This window comes from Osmerus eperlanus, chromosome 2 (assembly GCF_963692335.1).
Source record: "Osmerus eperlanus chromosome 2, fOsmEpe2.1, whole genome shotgun sequence".
In the NCBI taxonomy this organism is placed as follows: domain Eukaryota; kingdom Metazoa; phylum Chordata; class Actinopteri; order Osmeriformes; family Osmeridae; genus Osmerus; species Osmerus eperlanus.
In genome coordinates, this window is record NC_085019.1 from 22,168,960 (window position 1) to 22,181,444 (window position 12,485).

Consider the following 12,485-nt stretch of genomic DNA (forward strand, 5'->3'; position numbering starts at 1 on the left):
TGCTAAATTTGCTACAAACGTAAGCAACAATTCTATTAAAGACTACTTGGGTTTCCAACTTTCTTTGTCTACTTTTAGTCAGAGATTATGCTAACAAGGAGGATGCTAATGATCCAGAACCTGAACATTTGAAAAGCTAAACATACATCAGGGAAAGAATTTCAGCAAAGCTCAATTATAGATCAACCCACAAATAATCTAAACACGTGATATTTCTTTTTAATTCCCAGTTCAGCACCAATTCTTGTTGAGAAGAACTGTTTCTGACCAAAACTGTTCATGGGCTGTTGGGTCAGCTGACCTAACCGTAGTTAAGTTGTCGTCCACAGCCACAGGTGGTCCTAAAGCTAGCCAGCTATGGTTTGGTTTACTTTCATGTAGGGGTAAGCCATGCCAAACTGATGTTTATTTGGGCATTCAATGTGGGTTGGTTTTGAATGCTTACCTGCAGAACCATAGCTTTGCTATGGGGTTTCGGTGGCATGATGTCTTAACGGGTAAGGATTGATGACAGCTGGAAGAGATCATTTGGTTTCTACAAAGAGGCACGACAGGCCTCCAAACTGTATAGTAGTTTTTAACCAATGTGTAAAAAACGTTCAAATGTTCTCATGGTCTCCACCTACATGAGACCTGGCCTCAACAAGTATCATTACACAGTGGAGGCGGCCATCCCAGTTAACAGGGCACTGTGATGCTGATGAGGAAGACACATGTCCCCCAGGGAAAGTCAACATGACCTCTAGGTGAGATGACATCCATATCATGACCTTGCTCAACCACACTGGAGAATGAAATACTTCAGTGCTCTGAACGACAGAAGTGCCAACTGCAGACACAGAGACTTGCAGTGTGTGTAAAGTGTAGGTCGGTGAGAGGTGTGTTGATCTTGTCTGATGAGGCTTGCTGCTTGACAAAACCCGACCACGTCTGATCTTTGGTTTCGGTTTTACAATCGGACGCTGTTGGCGTTTTCAAAGTGGTCGCCAGTGACTGGACAACTGCACCTTTCCTCTCTCCAATTGTTGGACCCCCCTGAACGTTCACCTCTAACCTTTGACCTCACGTCTGCATGCAGCAAAGACAGAAAGGTGTGTAAGGGACTCTTTGATTGTTTACTTTTCTTTGGTGTTGGTCCCTTTTTACCCTGTTTGTTTGCGTGATAAATCAAACTTTTTAAAATTGAAACCAGATTGAAGTTATGCGGCTGTATTCTCCCTAGATAAATGAACCAAAGAGACTGTCGTGACACCCCTTCAAACAACCCTTCCATATTCTCATGTCTGAGGGCCTGCTGTACTAAACTCCCTTCCCCATCAGGCCCTGCGCTCACATGTTCTGTATGGCAAGGTTGACATTCACACCGTCTCCCAGAGACATCAACACAGAAATGCAGCACTAAATGCTAACAGATGTCGGACAATGCCGGCGCATTAAAACAGAGCGAGTTTGTTGCTGAAGTGTGTAGTGAGGTTTAAAATACAACTAAGACCACAGGAGGTTGAATAAGTTTGTTTCAGTAACTCGATAAGCTGGTCATCCATTCACTTCAACATGTATTTTGCATACATCTGACAGAAGAATCCAGAAGCCACACTTGAACAGATTCAGTTACAGAATTCCGCAACTACCTTTTAACCACAGTCTCCTCCTACTACTGTATCAACTGTTATCATCTGTAATTATTTGATAAGACTTGTATCCCACCATATTTACCACAACATCTTGATAAAGGGTTACATACTATGTATATGGTTGCTTAATGTTCTGCTGTCTCCTGTGTTACTGTCAAAGCAGGCGAGCAGCCAAAGCAAACAAACCCCCGAGGAGTTAGCAAGGCTTCCAGACCCTCCCACAGCACCTGTCAGGGGGACGAGATAGAAATTGACATCCCATTGTGGCCTGGCCCTTGGTTCAGCCAGGCTTGGTTCAGCCAGGCTTGGTTCAGCCAGGCTTGGTTCAGCCAGGCTTGGTTCAGCCAGGCTTGGTTCAGCCAGGCTTGGTTCAGCCAGGCTTGGTTCAGTATTGTGTAGAGGGATCTGGACTTAACAGCGTGACCATCAAGGAAAGTGCTTCCATCGTTACAGGGTTTTATGTGGTCCAGTGTTGTGATCAGAGAAACACTGGACCTCTAGTGAAACGTGAACCAGGCAGAAGAGGCGCTTTACCACACAGGAAATCAAGGACGGGTGTTGGTTACGAGATGCTGTTAACTTATCGCCCACCGTTAACCTCTTTCACACGTGACACAAATAAACTCTCCACTCCAGCCAAACCATGGAGGCTGGATGTGATCTGAACAAGAAAATAACTTGGATTAATCGCTAAATGTCCCGATAAAATTGGTTTCCTCTTCTTTAATGAGGATATAGTAGACTTCTGTCAAAGCCCAGGCTCTTGGAAGTTCCCGTGAAACGTCGACAGAGATTTCTCCCTCTTCAGGAAGCCCCATACAGCTCGTCATGTGAGAACTCCTCTCCCTACCCATGATGCTTTGCGAGGGTGTGTGCAAGGGAGATCTAGTTGGTTGCTGAGTGTGTGAGTGATGAAGAGGGAAACTGATGTTTACACAGTGCTGCTTGGAAGGTGCTGCGCTGCCTCTGCCTCCAGTAAGGGAGAGGTGATTGTAACAGTGCCAAATACTGACAGAATAGTTTCCCCGTGACATCAGCCAGACATCACCAACGTTCGAGTCAAGGTTGCCATTTTGCTTCCATTGCAGGGGGGCTTGTCTGATTGTGTATGTGTGTGTCCAGGTGCGGAGGTGTTGGTGTTTCTTTGGGTAACCCCTTGGAAGTTCTATTCCAAACTCTTCTCCCTGACCCCCCTTTCAGCCTAGAGAAGTTTAGTGAAGTCTAAGAGAGAAAACTTTGTTTCTAATAACTTTGATGTGACTCATCATTCCAATGCATGCACATTTACAGATCCCGCAGGAGTTAATGAAGGCCTAGAAGACAGTTCTTGGGAGAACTTAGCGCTACATCCAATTCTGGGCCGCGTGATAGCTTCCTTGAACAAACTGCAAATAAATCTCTCTTTTCTGATCTCTCCCTCTTTTCGATCGTTCTCTTTCTCCTTCTTTCACTTCTATCTCTCTTAATACTCTCTCTGTCTCTCTCTGTCTCTCTCTGTCTCTCTCTCTGTCTCTCTCTCTGTCTCTCTCTCTGTCTCTCTCTCTGTCTCTCTCTGTCTCTCTCTGTCTCTCTCTCTTCTTCGGTATACAGTATTTCTAAGTGAAGCAGCCCAGGCCCGAACAGACACAGTTAATGTAGTCTGCAGACAGGCAGCCAGCTGAGCTCACTTTGACTCTGACTCATTTTCCAATACTGGGGCTCTGGTCGGACGCGGGGCGGGGCGGGGGGAGAAGGGGAGAGGGAACGACTTCTCTGCTCAGCGAGCTGTTTTTCCAGAGCAGCGCAGGTCTGGACAAAGTATTTTTTTTTAACACAGCTGCTGGAGAAGGTCTTCTAGACATAGTGATATTCGAAAGCTACAAACTGAGGGAATTCTCTTAGTTATGTTTTTTATGTTTTCCTTTAACAGGGTCATTCATAGTCGAGACGTTTTATCCACGTCATACTTTCTGCAGTGTGAAAACTGTAATTCCTTCCGTACACGTCATTAAGACTTTTGACTGTTGAGGGACACGATTGATGCGCGAAAAAATGGTTGTGTGTTGTGCTTGCGTGCATGCAGTCGTGATTTATTTGTACTCCGCGGTTTTGCCCTCAGGTCTTCGCTCGTTTTAACCCGCCTGTGAACGAGTCTGAGGTCACGAGACAGACTTTCCCCTTAAAGTCTGAAAAATCACCCAAATTAACTCAACACTGTTATTAAGAGGAGGAAAAACGTTTATGGAACAGTTAGTTAAAGATCCCAACTCCTCACGGAATGGTGCCTTTAGTGTTGGTGTCTGATAAACTAAACCCTGTAACCTGTCACTCGTTTGGTATTGTCTAAGTTGTCCAGGAACGTGAGACTAACCATCGGGACATTTTATCCAAATGTGCCTCGCTAGGTTCATGATTCATGGCTGGCAGAGTTAACTGCTCAGTTGTTGAGGAAAGTTGATGTGGATGAGGGGCCAAGTATATGAGTGTGGGACCCATGCTAGGCTAGCTAGCCACTCGTGACTAGATAGGTGGGATCATGTCACTGAGTTTATTTGGCCTCAATCTTCACTCTGAGGATACCCAGACATGTAGCCTACAAGATGAACCTAAGCACCAATATATAATACAAATACTGCATTTGGATGACAATCTCTGTAACATACCTTTACCATCATACAGAAATATTTATAATATCTACAACCACAAACCACTAGAATCAACATGGCTGGACACCTAGGATGAGTGTATATGAGGACACATGAATTCGATTTGGAAAAATACCTCCACATTTTAATATCATCATCATCTTTCCCTTTTTTTGATTCAGTCAAGAATGTTCCATTACGTCCACCTTTCACTTATACACCCCCCCCCCCCCCCCCCCTACTGCACAAAGCATTGGTCTAACCCAGTTCTGGACTTTGTATACTGCAGTGGCCACGTTTTCTCATAGCTGCACTATCTTTCACAAGACTCTCTCTCCCAATGTTTCAAACAATCCTAACCCCGCTCTCTCATCTCACTGGTTCACCCCCTCTCCCCTTGCTGCTCTCTTGTCTTCCCTCCCTCCCCCTCCTCTCTTCTCCTCTCCTCTCCTCTCCTGTTCTCCTCGGTGCAGAGGCTGGCAGGAAGAGAGTGTGGTCATAGTTTCCATGCTCCTTGTCTGCTGTAGAGCCACTGTCTCTGCAGACTGCGGAGAGAGGAACGAGTGAGTGCCTGTGAGTGCATAACGTGTGTTTGTGTGTGTGGTGTAGTTTAGCTTTTGACTTTGTGTGTTCGAGTGGGAGAAAATCGGGGGGGGGGGGGGGCAGAATTAGAAAGTGAGAGAGAGAGAGAAAGAGAGAGAAATAAAGACAGGGAGAGAGAGAAAGAGAGAGTGAGAAAGACAGGGAGAGAGAGAGAAAGAAGAGAGAAACAAATACACAGAGAGAGAGAGAGAGAGAGAGAGAGAGAGAGGAGAGAGAGAGAGAGAGAGAGAGAGAGAGCGAGAGAGAGAGAGAGCGAGAGAGAGAGAGAGATGAGAGAGAGAGAGAGAGAGAGAGAGATGAGAGAGAGAGAGAGAGAGAGAGAGAGGAGAGAGAGAAAGACAGGAGAGAGAGAAAGAAAGAGAAATAAAGACAGGGAGAGAGAAAGAGAGAGAAAGACAGGGAGAGAGAAAGAGAAATAAAGACCGGGAGAGAGAGAGGGAGAGAGAAACTGAGAGCAGGGCGGGACATTGACGTGGCTAGATAGCTACCTCCAGGTTCAACCTAAATCCTGTCCAGAGACCAGCTTGACTTCCTCCAGCTCATTCCTCCACACCAGCCACAGAGGTCAGAGGTCAGTCTCTGAGGTGCACCCTGGAGGCTACACTGATCGTCCTACAGGGAGGAACACCACAATGGTGGCCATATGACTCATTCAGAAGTACAGGGGTGTTTCTCCATTGCAAGAACCAAAATGGCTGCCACAGTGAAGTGGTTTCACAGTGGATCAAAGCAGAAGGGAGATCGGAGGTCACCGGTTGTCCCAGTTGAGAGACCTACTGTTTTCTCAGTAGATACCTGGGGGGTCCATGTCAGTCATGCCTGCTCTCCCTGGAGGGAGGAGTTACTGTGGGGGAGGCTGCCAGCTATCCCAGAATACACTCTGTTATTCAGGCAGTGGTATAATTTTGACCCACAATTAGCCACTGCAGGGCTTACAGTCTAGATCAAGTAAATTGAAAGAAATCTTTTTCCACTCAATACTGTTTTCTTCTGTTGCCGAAACTTGGAACTGCTTCTCTGAGCTGTGCCCCAGATACAGTCTCTTATACTTCATATATACAGTGCCTTCAGTTCATCCACAGAACGCACTAATTTGTGTGTATGTAGAAAACGTCTGAAAGGTGGAGGGCAAAAAAAAGAGAAGATTAAGAGGAAAAAGGTGGGTTGAGAATCAAAGAGACGTGGATTGCGTTGGCTGTCTGGGTTAGTGGTGATGTGTCTATAGACATGGTCTATAGATGGTCTTGCCAAGCCACCGCCTTGTGCTCACCCCTCCTCACCATGCTAGTGTAGACTGTCTCACACTAACCTGGGTCTGGCCTAGACTGTCTCACACTAACCTGGGTCTGGTCTAGACTGTCTCACACTAACCTGGGTCTGGCCTAGACTGTCTCACACTAACCTGGGTCTGGCCTAGACTGTCTCACACTAACCTGGGTCTGGCTTAGACTGTCTCACACTAACCTGGGTCTGGCTTAGACTGTCTCACACTAACCTGGGTCTGGTCTAGACTGTCTCACAGTAACCTGGGTCTGGTCTAGACTGTATCACACTAACCTGGGTCTGGCCTAGACTGTCTCACAGTAACCTGGGTCTGGTCTAGACTGTCTCACATTAACCTGGGTCTGGCCTAGACTGTCTCACACTAACCTGGGTCTGGTCTAGACTGTCTCACACTAACCTGGGTCTGGCCTAGACTGTATCACACTAACCTGGGTCTGGCCTAGACTGTCTCACACTAACCCGGGTCTGGTCTAGACTGTCTCACACTAACCTGGGTCTGGCCTAGACTGTCTCACACTAACCCGGGTCTGGGCTAGACTGTATCACACTAACCTAGGTCTGGCCTAGACTGTCTCAGTTGTACACATCTCTGGGTCAGTGTTTCCTGCAGTGAGGACGTGGCGGTGCTTTGGCCCGGCTCCTGGTCCATCCTGCCAGCTCTTGATCACCGTCTCACCAGACCCACACTGACAATGAGGCAGAGGCACAGCCTGGAATTATCCCGTTAGGGAACACTGCAGACCCACTGAGGGGACGGGAGCGCATCGGAGAAGAGGGAGAGGAGGAGATGGACGGAAGGAGAGACTGAGAGGAAGAGAAACAGTGTGTGTGAGAGAGAGAGAGAGAGAGAGAGAGAGAGAGAGAGAGGAGAGAGAGAGAGAGAGAGAGAGACAGAGAGAGAGGGGGGAAGAGAAACAGTGAGAGAGAGAGAGAGAGAGAGAGAGAGAGAGAGAGAGAGAGAGAGAGAGAGAGAGAGAGAGAGGGGGGAGAGGGAGAGAGAGAGTGTGAGATAGAGAGAGAGAGAGCTCTCTCTTTTTGTTTACATCTCTTTACAGTCGCTGGCAGGAGGCCTCTGAAAGAGGGAAGAGAGAGAGAGAGTGAGAAACAGGCAGAGAGTGGAAGAGAAACAGTGAGAGGGAGAGAAAGAGAAACAGAGAGAGAGTGAGAAAAAGAGAGAGAGAGAGAGAGAGTGAGAAACGGAGAGAGAGAAACAGAGAGAGAGTGAGAGAGAGAGAGGGGGAGAGAGAGAGAGTGAGAAACAGAGAGAGAGAGAGAGAGAGAGAGAGAAAGAGAGAGAGTGAGAAACAGAGAGAGAGGGAGAAGACCCAAAGAAAAGACCCGCCCCTTTTTCTCCGTGGCCCGGTAGCTGTGTGTCTGGTGTGGCAGCGAGAGGGCTGAGATCTGGGGGGGCTCTACAGTACCTGTAATTGCAGCAGATGATTTTCAACTCACCGTTAATGACAGACGTTTACAGTCTGCCAGAGAGAAGCGTCTTTAAAGGCTGTGATTGGCCCGTTCAGGCCCTCTCAGCCTGTAATTTGTCTGGAACGTGAGGAGATATCAGAGCAGCCCCATTACCATGGCTACGTGTGGAACATTGCACAGACACACGTCGACTGTACCTTTCCAGTCTCCCTGTGTCTGAACACCCCCCCCCCCCCCCCTAACCCTGTCATCTCTTTACGACAACATAAAGCTCCATGATGGCACTCTAGTCTTTCTGCAAACCCCTCCGTCGCCCCCAAGGGCCTTCTAACTCTCAACACAACATTGTCCAAACGGCAGAGAGTCTGCGAGTTTGAACCTGCTCTCCTCTCTCCGCTTCTGGCCGAGACCTACACGCTTCACCCTTCCTTCTCTCTCTCTGACTTTACACTTGACTTATTATTTGATCATCTTGCTAAGCTCTCTACGTTATTTACGACACTCTTCACAAATTACAAGTCTTAAAATGACTGTGATTCCCTCCCCTGTTTTTTTCATGAATAGACTCTTGATGTGGAGAGCAAGCCACTGAATGTCTCCTCAAGGTTGTTGCCTAAAGTACAGTGCAGTAGGTGCAGTGCATTGTGGGACAGCGGTGAGCTCTGATGCTGCAAGGCTGGGGCGTCTGGTTGTAGTCAGAACACCTGCTGGGAAACAGAAGCCCTCCGCGGCAACCGGCGCCAAGGGCCTGAACACACATAAACGCCCCTTTAGCACACTTACACACACACTTACACACACACACACACACACACACACAAGCAGGCACACAAGCAGGGCCCTCATCTTCTTGGAACAGTGGCTTGTGAAGTGTGTCTGACAGACATACTCTAAATTCTGCCTTGCCCCGGAGGTGTACAGACACAGAAAAGCAAACACACACACATCATAAGACTTTCCCGTACATAGACAGACACCTTTTCACCGTCACACAAATACATGTATGCTCACACACACACATCTAAAGACGTTCACGCACATAGACAGACACCTATTCTCTCTCACACACATGCCCGCTCACACACACACACTCATGCTCTTACTAACTCTGACCAAGCGAAAGTTTGGCTGATCTCTGCGACACAGATGTCGTCAGAGGGAGAGTTGGAGTGAGAGCACGCCACGAAGAGCAACATGAAACCTTTAACTACGGTCTACATCCAATCACTCCCCCACCCCCCGTCGATGTCACAACGATAACACAACGGTAGCCAGTGATACTGTATTCCCCGCACTGAAAAGCACTGAAACAGTGAGCAAGGACACTGTGAGAGGAGTCATCTACAGCTAGGGTGAGCGTCAGCAGGTCGACTCATGCTGATTGATGGGGCTCAAAGCCTTGAGCAGGCTGCTTTTATAAGGATGGTCTGATCGCTGCCTTTCAAACAGGCTTAATTTCCCTGGCTTGATAACAGGCTTCTACTCCTGCCCTCACCACGGCTGGGCCACACAGCGCTCCCTCATTCATTCATCCAGCCGTCGCCTTTCCATTTTTCATTTACATTTTAGTCATTTAGCAGACGCTCTTATCCAGAGCGACTTACAGTAAGTACAGGGACATTCCCCCCGAAGCAAGTAGGGTGAAGTGCCTTGCCCAAGGACACAACGTCATTTGGCATGACTGGGAATCGAACTGGCAACCTTCAGATTACTAGCCCGACTCCCTAACCGCTCAGCCACCTGACTCCCCCTTTCCCTACCTGCCACCACAGCACAACTGTCAACTGCTACACGTTGATTATCAACAGAGATAATTAGCGTCCTTACACCCACACCCTCGTGTCTACCTTCCTCGGTTCGTAAACCGTGGATTCCCTCACGTCACGGAGATGCGCCAATCAGACAGCAGACCAGGGTGAATTGAATCCAATCAAACTTTATCGATATAGAGATTTTTACAAGCGATGTCACAAAGGGCCTTCACATATGCCCGTAGAACTGCACCCGAACCACCGTGAACCCTCCAGGAGGACACCAGTGATGGGTGTGCTGTACAGAGGGAACATGATGGAGGCTTGTCTAGGTGGATGACATCTGCGTGTTGGCCGAGGTGAGGGGATGAGCAGGTGGAAGCCCAGCACCAACGAAGGCTGACACTCTGAATGTCATCACACGCTGTTTGAACGGTTTTGGGGCATTTTTGGGGGCATTTTTGGGGGCATTTTTGGCTACCGTTGTGTTACTGTTGTGACATCGACGGGGGGTGGGGGAGTGGGGGTGTTTGACTGTGATGTGTGACAGGAAATGAAGGGAGAGAGGGGAAGACATGCAGCAAAGGGCCAAGGCCGGATTCGAACCCAGGCCGCTATGATCAGGCCTCAGCCTACATGGAACACACACTTATCCAGTGAGCTACTGGGGGGAGCACCCCAACATTGCGCACTTTTACCAGAAATACTCCCATGCAATGGCCTGGGTACAAGGTGCCTGTTCCAAATTCCCACTCTCCTTCCAAGACTGACCAGTGGAAATGAAATTTGTTCAGGCAGCTGCTAACCAGACACAATACGTGACTCAGAGTGGGATCAGTCGTGGGGTCGTGGATGACTTTATATACCGCTAGGCCAACTCAAATAATCACGCTAATGACAAACTTGGTTGCTGAAGAGGAGCTGATGTGGTCATTTTGACAGATCTAGAGGGCTCCTCCTGAGCCTTCAGGCCTCCATGCAGAAGCAGAGCCCAACCCCAAACCCTCAGGTGAGGTGCAGCTAGTTAAACCAAGCTCCTCCAACAGACACAAAATGGCCAATTTACTGGTGCCCAGTTCCTGTCTTGCAGATGTTCGTAAACTACATGTTGTGTGTTTAAATATATGATTATTAGGCCCCCTGTAACGTGTCTCTACACCCCTCAGTGCACCCCCCCCTTTCTCCCCCCTTCCTCCCTCCTTTCTCCCCCCTGCTCCTTTCTTAACATCCACTCACTGCTCTTGGCAAACATGTGGCTCCTGCTAAACTTCAAACGACTGTCTTCCGTTCATAAAAACACAGGGCTTTTAGGAGAGGCACCTTCAGGTTGAAGGTGCTGAGGGAGCTCAGTGTATTCATTAAAGGGCCTCTTATGGAGGTAATGAGAAAGCAGTAGTTGCCTTTTCATCGCTTAGCCTGCCTGCCTGGGTGACTGGTTGGCTGACTGGCTCTGGTTGGCTTGTTTGCTGGCTGGTTGGCCTGTTTGCTGGCTGGTTGGCTGGCTTGTTTTCTGGTTGGCTGGCTTGTTTGCTGGTTGGCTGGCTTGTTTGCTGGCTGGTTGGTTGGCCTGTTTGCTGGCTGGTTGGCCGGCTGGCTTGTTTGCTGGTTGGCTGGCTTGTTTGCTGGCTGGCTGGTTGGCTGGTTGGCTGGTTGGCTGGTTGGCTGGTTGGCTGGCTGGCTTGTTTGCTGGTTGGCTGGCTGGCTGGCTTGTTTGCTGGCTGGCTGGCTTGTTTGCTGGTTGGCTGGCTGGCTTGTTTGCTGGCTGGCTGGTTCGTTGGCTGGCTTGTTTGCTGGCTGGCTTGTTTGCTGGCTGGCTGGCTGGTTGGCTGGCTTGTTTGCTGGCTGGCTTGTTTGCTGGCTGGCTGGTTGGCTGGCTTGTTTGCTGGTTGGTTGGCTGGCTGGCTAGCTGGTTGGCTATCTTTTCTGCTGGCTGGCTAGCTGGTTGGCTGGCTATCTTTTCTTCTGGCTGGCTGGCTGGTGACCCTCCTGCAAGGCTTTGGTCTCCCTGGTGGAAAACGGAACGCAATAAATACGACTGATGAAAGGGTTTTACTGAACAGTAGCTCAAGCTGATCTGAAATGCAAAACAGACAGACTAGAACAGCAGGGCTGCACCACGTCAAGCTGTGTTGCAAAACACAACCTAAAGGCTGTCATAGTTAAAGAACTCTGTTACACATTTACACCTAAACTGGTACTGTACCATGTACTGTACCATACTGCCTTTTAGACAAAGCTTTTCAATCCACCCAAAAAAAGCATACAATACTTCTCGATTTATAACAGGCACGGTTCATGTTTACTTCAAGAAATTGTTCATAAAAATAGTCTTTCTATGTCCCCTCCTGATCTGAGTGGGTGATTTGGCTCTGCATCATTGCACTGCATTAAAAGTAGTCTACTGAGCAAAGCCTGGGTCTTCAACGACAGTAGATGGGAACCTGGGTGAATCAGAATCAGAATCAGAAAGGGTTGTATTCGCCATGAACGTTCGCACAGACAAGGAATTTACTTTGGCAGGAAGGTGCATACATGCAACATATAGGTATCTTAAATCTTAAATAAGTAGTGTACAAGTCTAACTATACTAAAGGTACAAAGTCTAACTAATACTAAGGGGTTAAGTTTGTACAAATTTAGAATAAAATATAAAATAGCTATAATATACAATATAAAAATACCAAAATACAAATAGGATAAGAGTTCAAATATGGCAAGGTGTCATTGTGCAGATAAAGTGTTAAAGTCAGTGTGAGCCCTTGGCCTTGTTGAAGAGGCCAGCAGCGGATGGGAAGAAACTGTTTTGTGTATGAATATGTGCTATTTTCAAACTGCAACCCTCACAACAAACGACACAGCAGCCTCACATGACAAACCCAGATCCTCGGATTCCAGAGGCCTCAACTGGCCTCTAACTGTCTGACCTGTGTTCACACGTCAATCAACATCTTATTTGCTTTCTGCACCTCTTTTTCCTCCCCGACCATAACAAAAACCGTCTTTCTTAAGTGAAGATGTAGTGCTATTTTAGATGTGTATCTCTATCATTATGCAATCACATCTAAGCTTTGTTACTTTCCAATACACTGAGCCCCAGATATACTGGACATCTGCTAGCTCCATTACAGTCTGGTGACATGTGCAGGAACTGAACCTCCTCATTA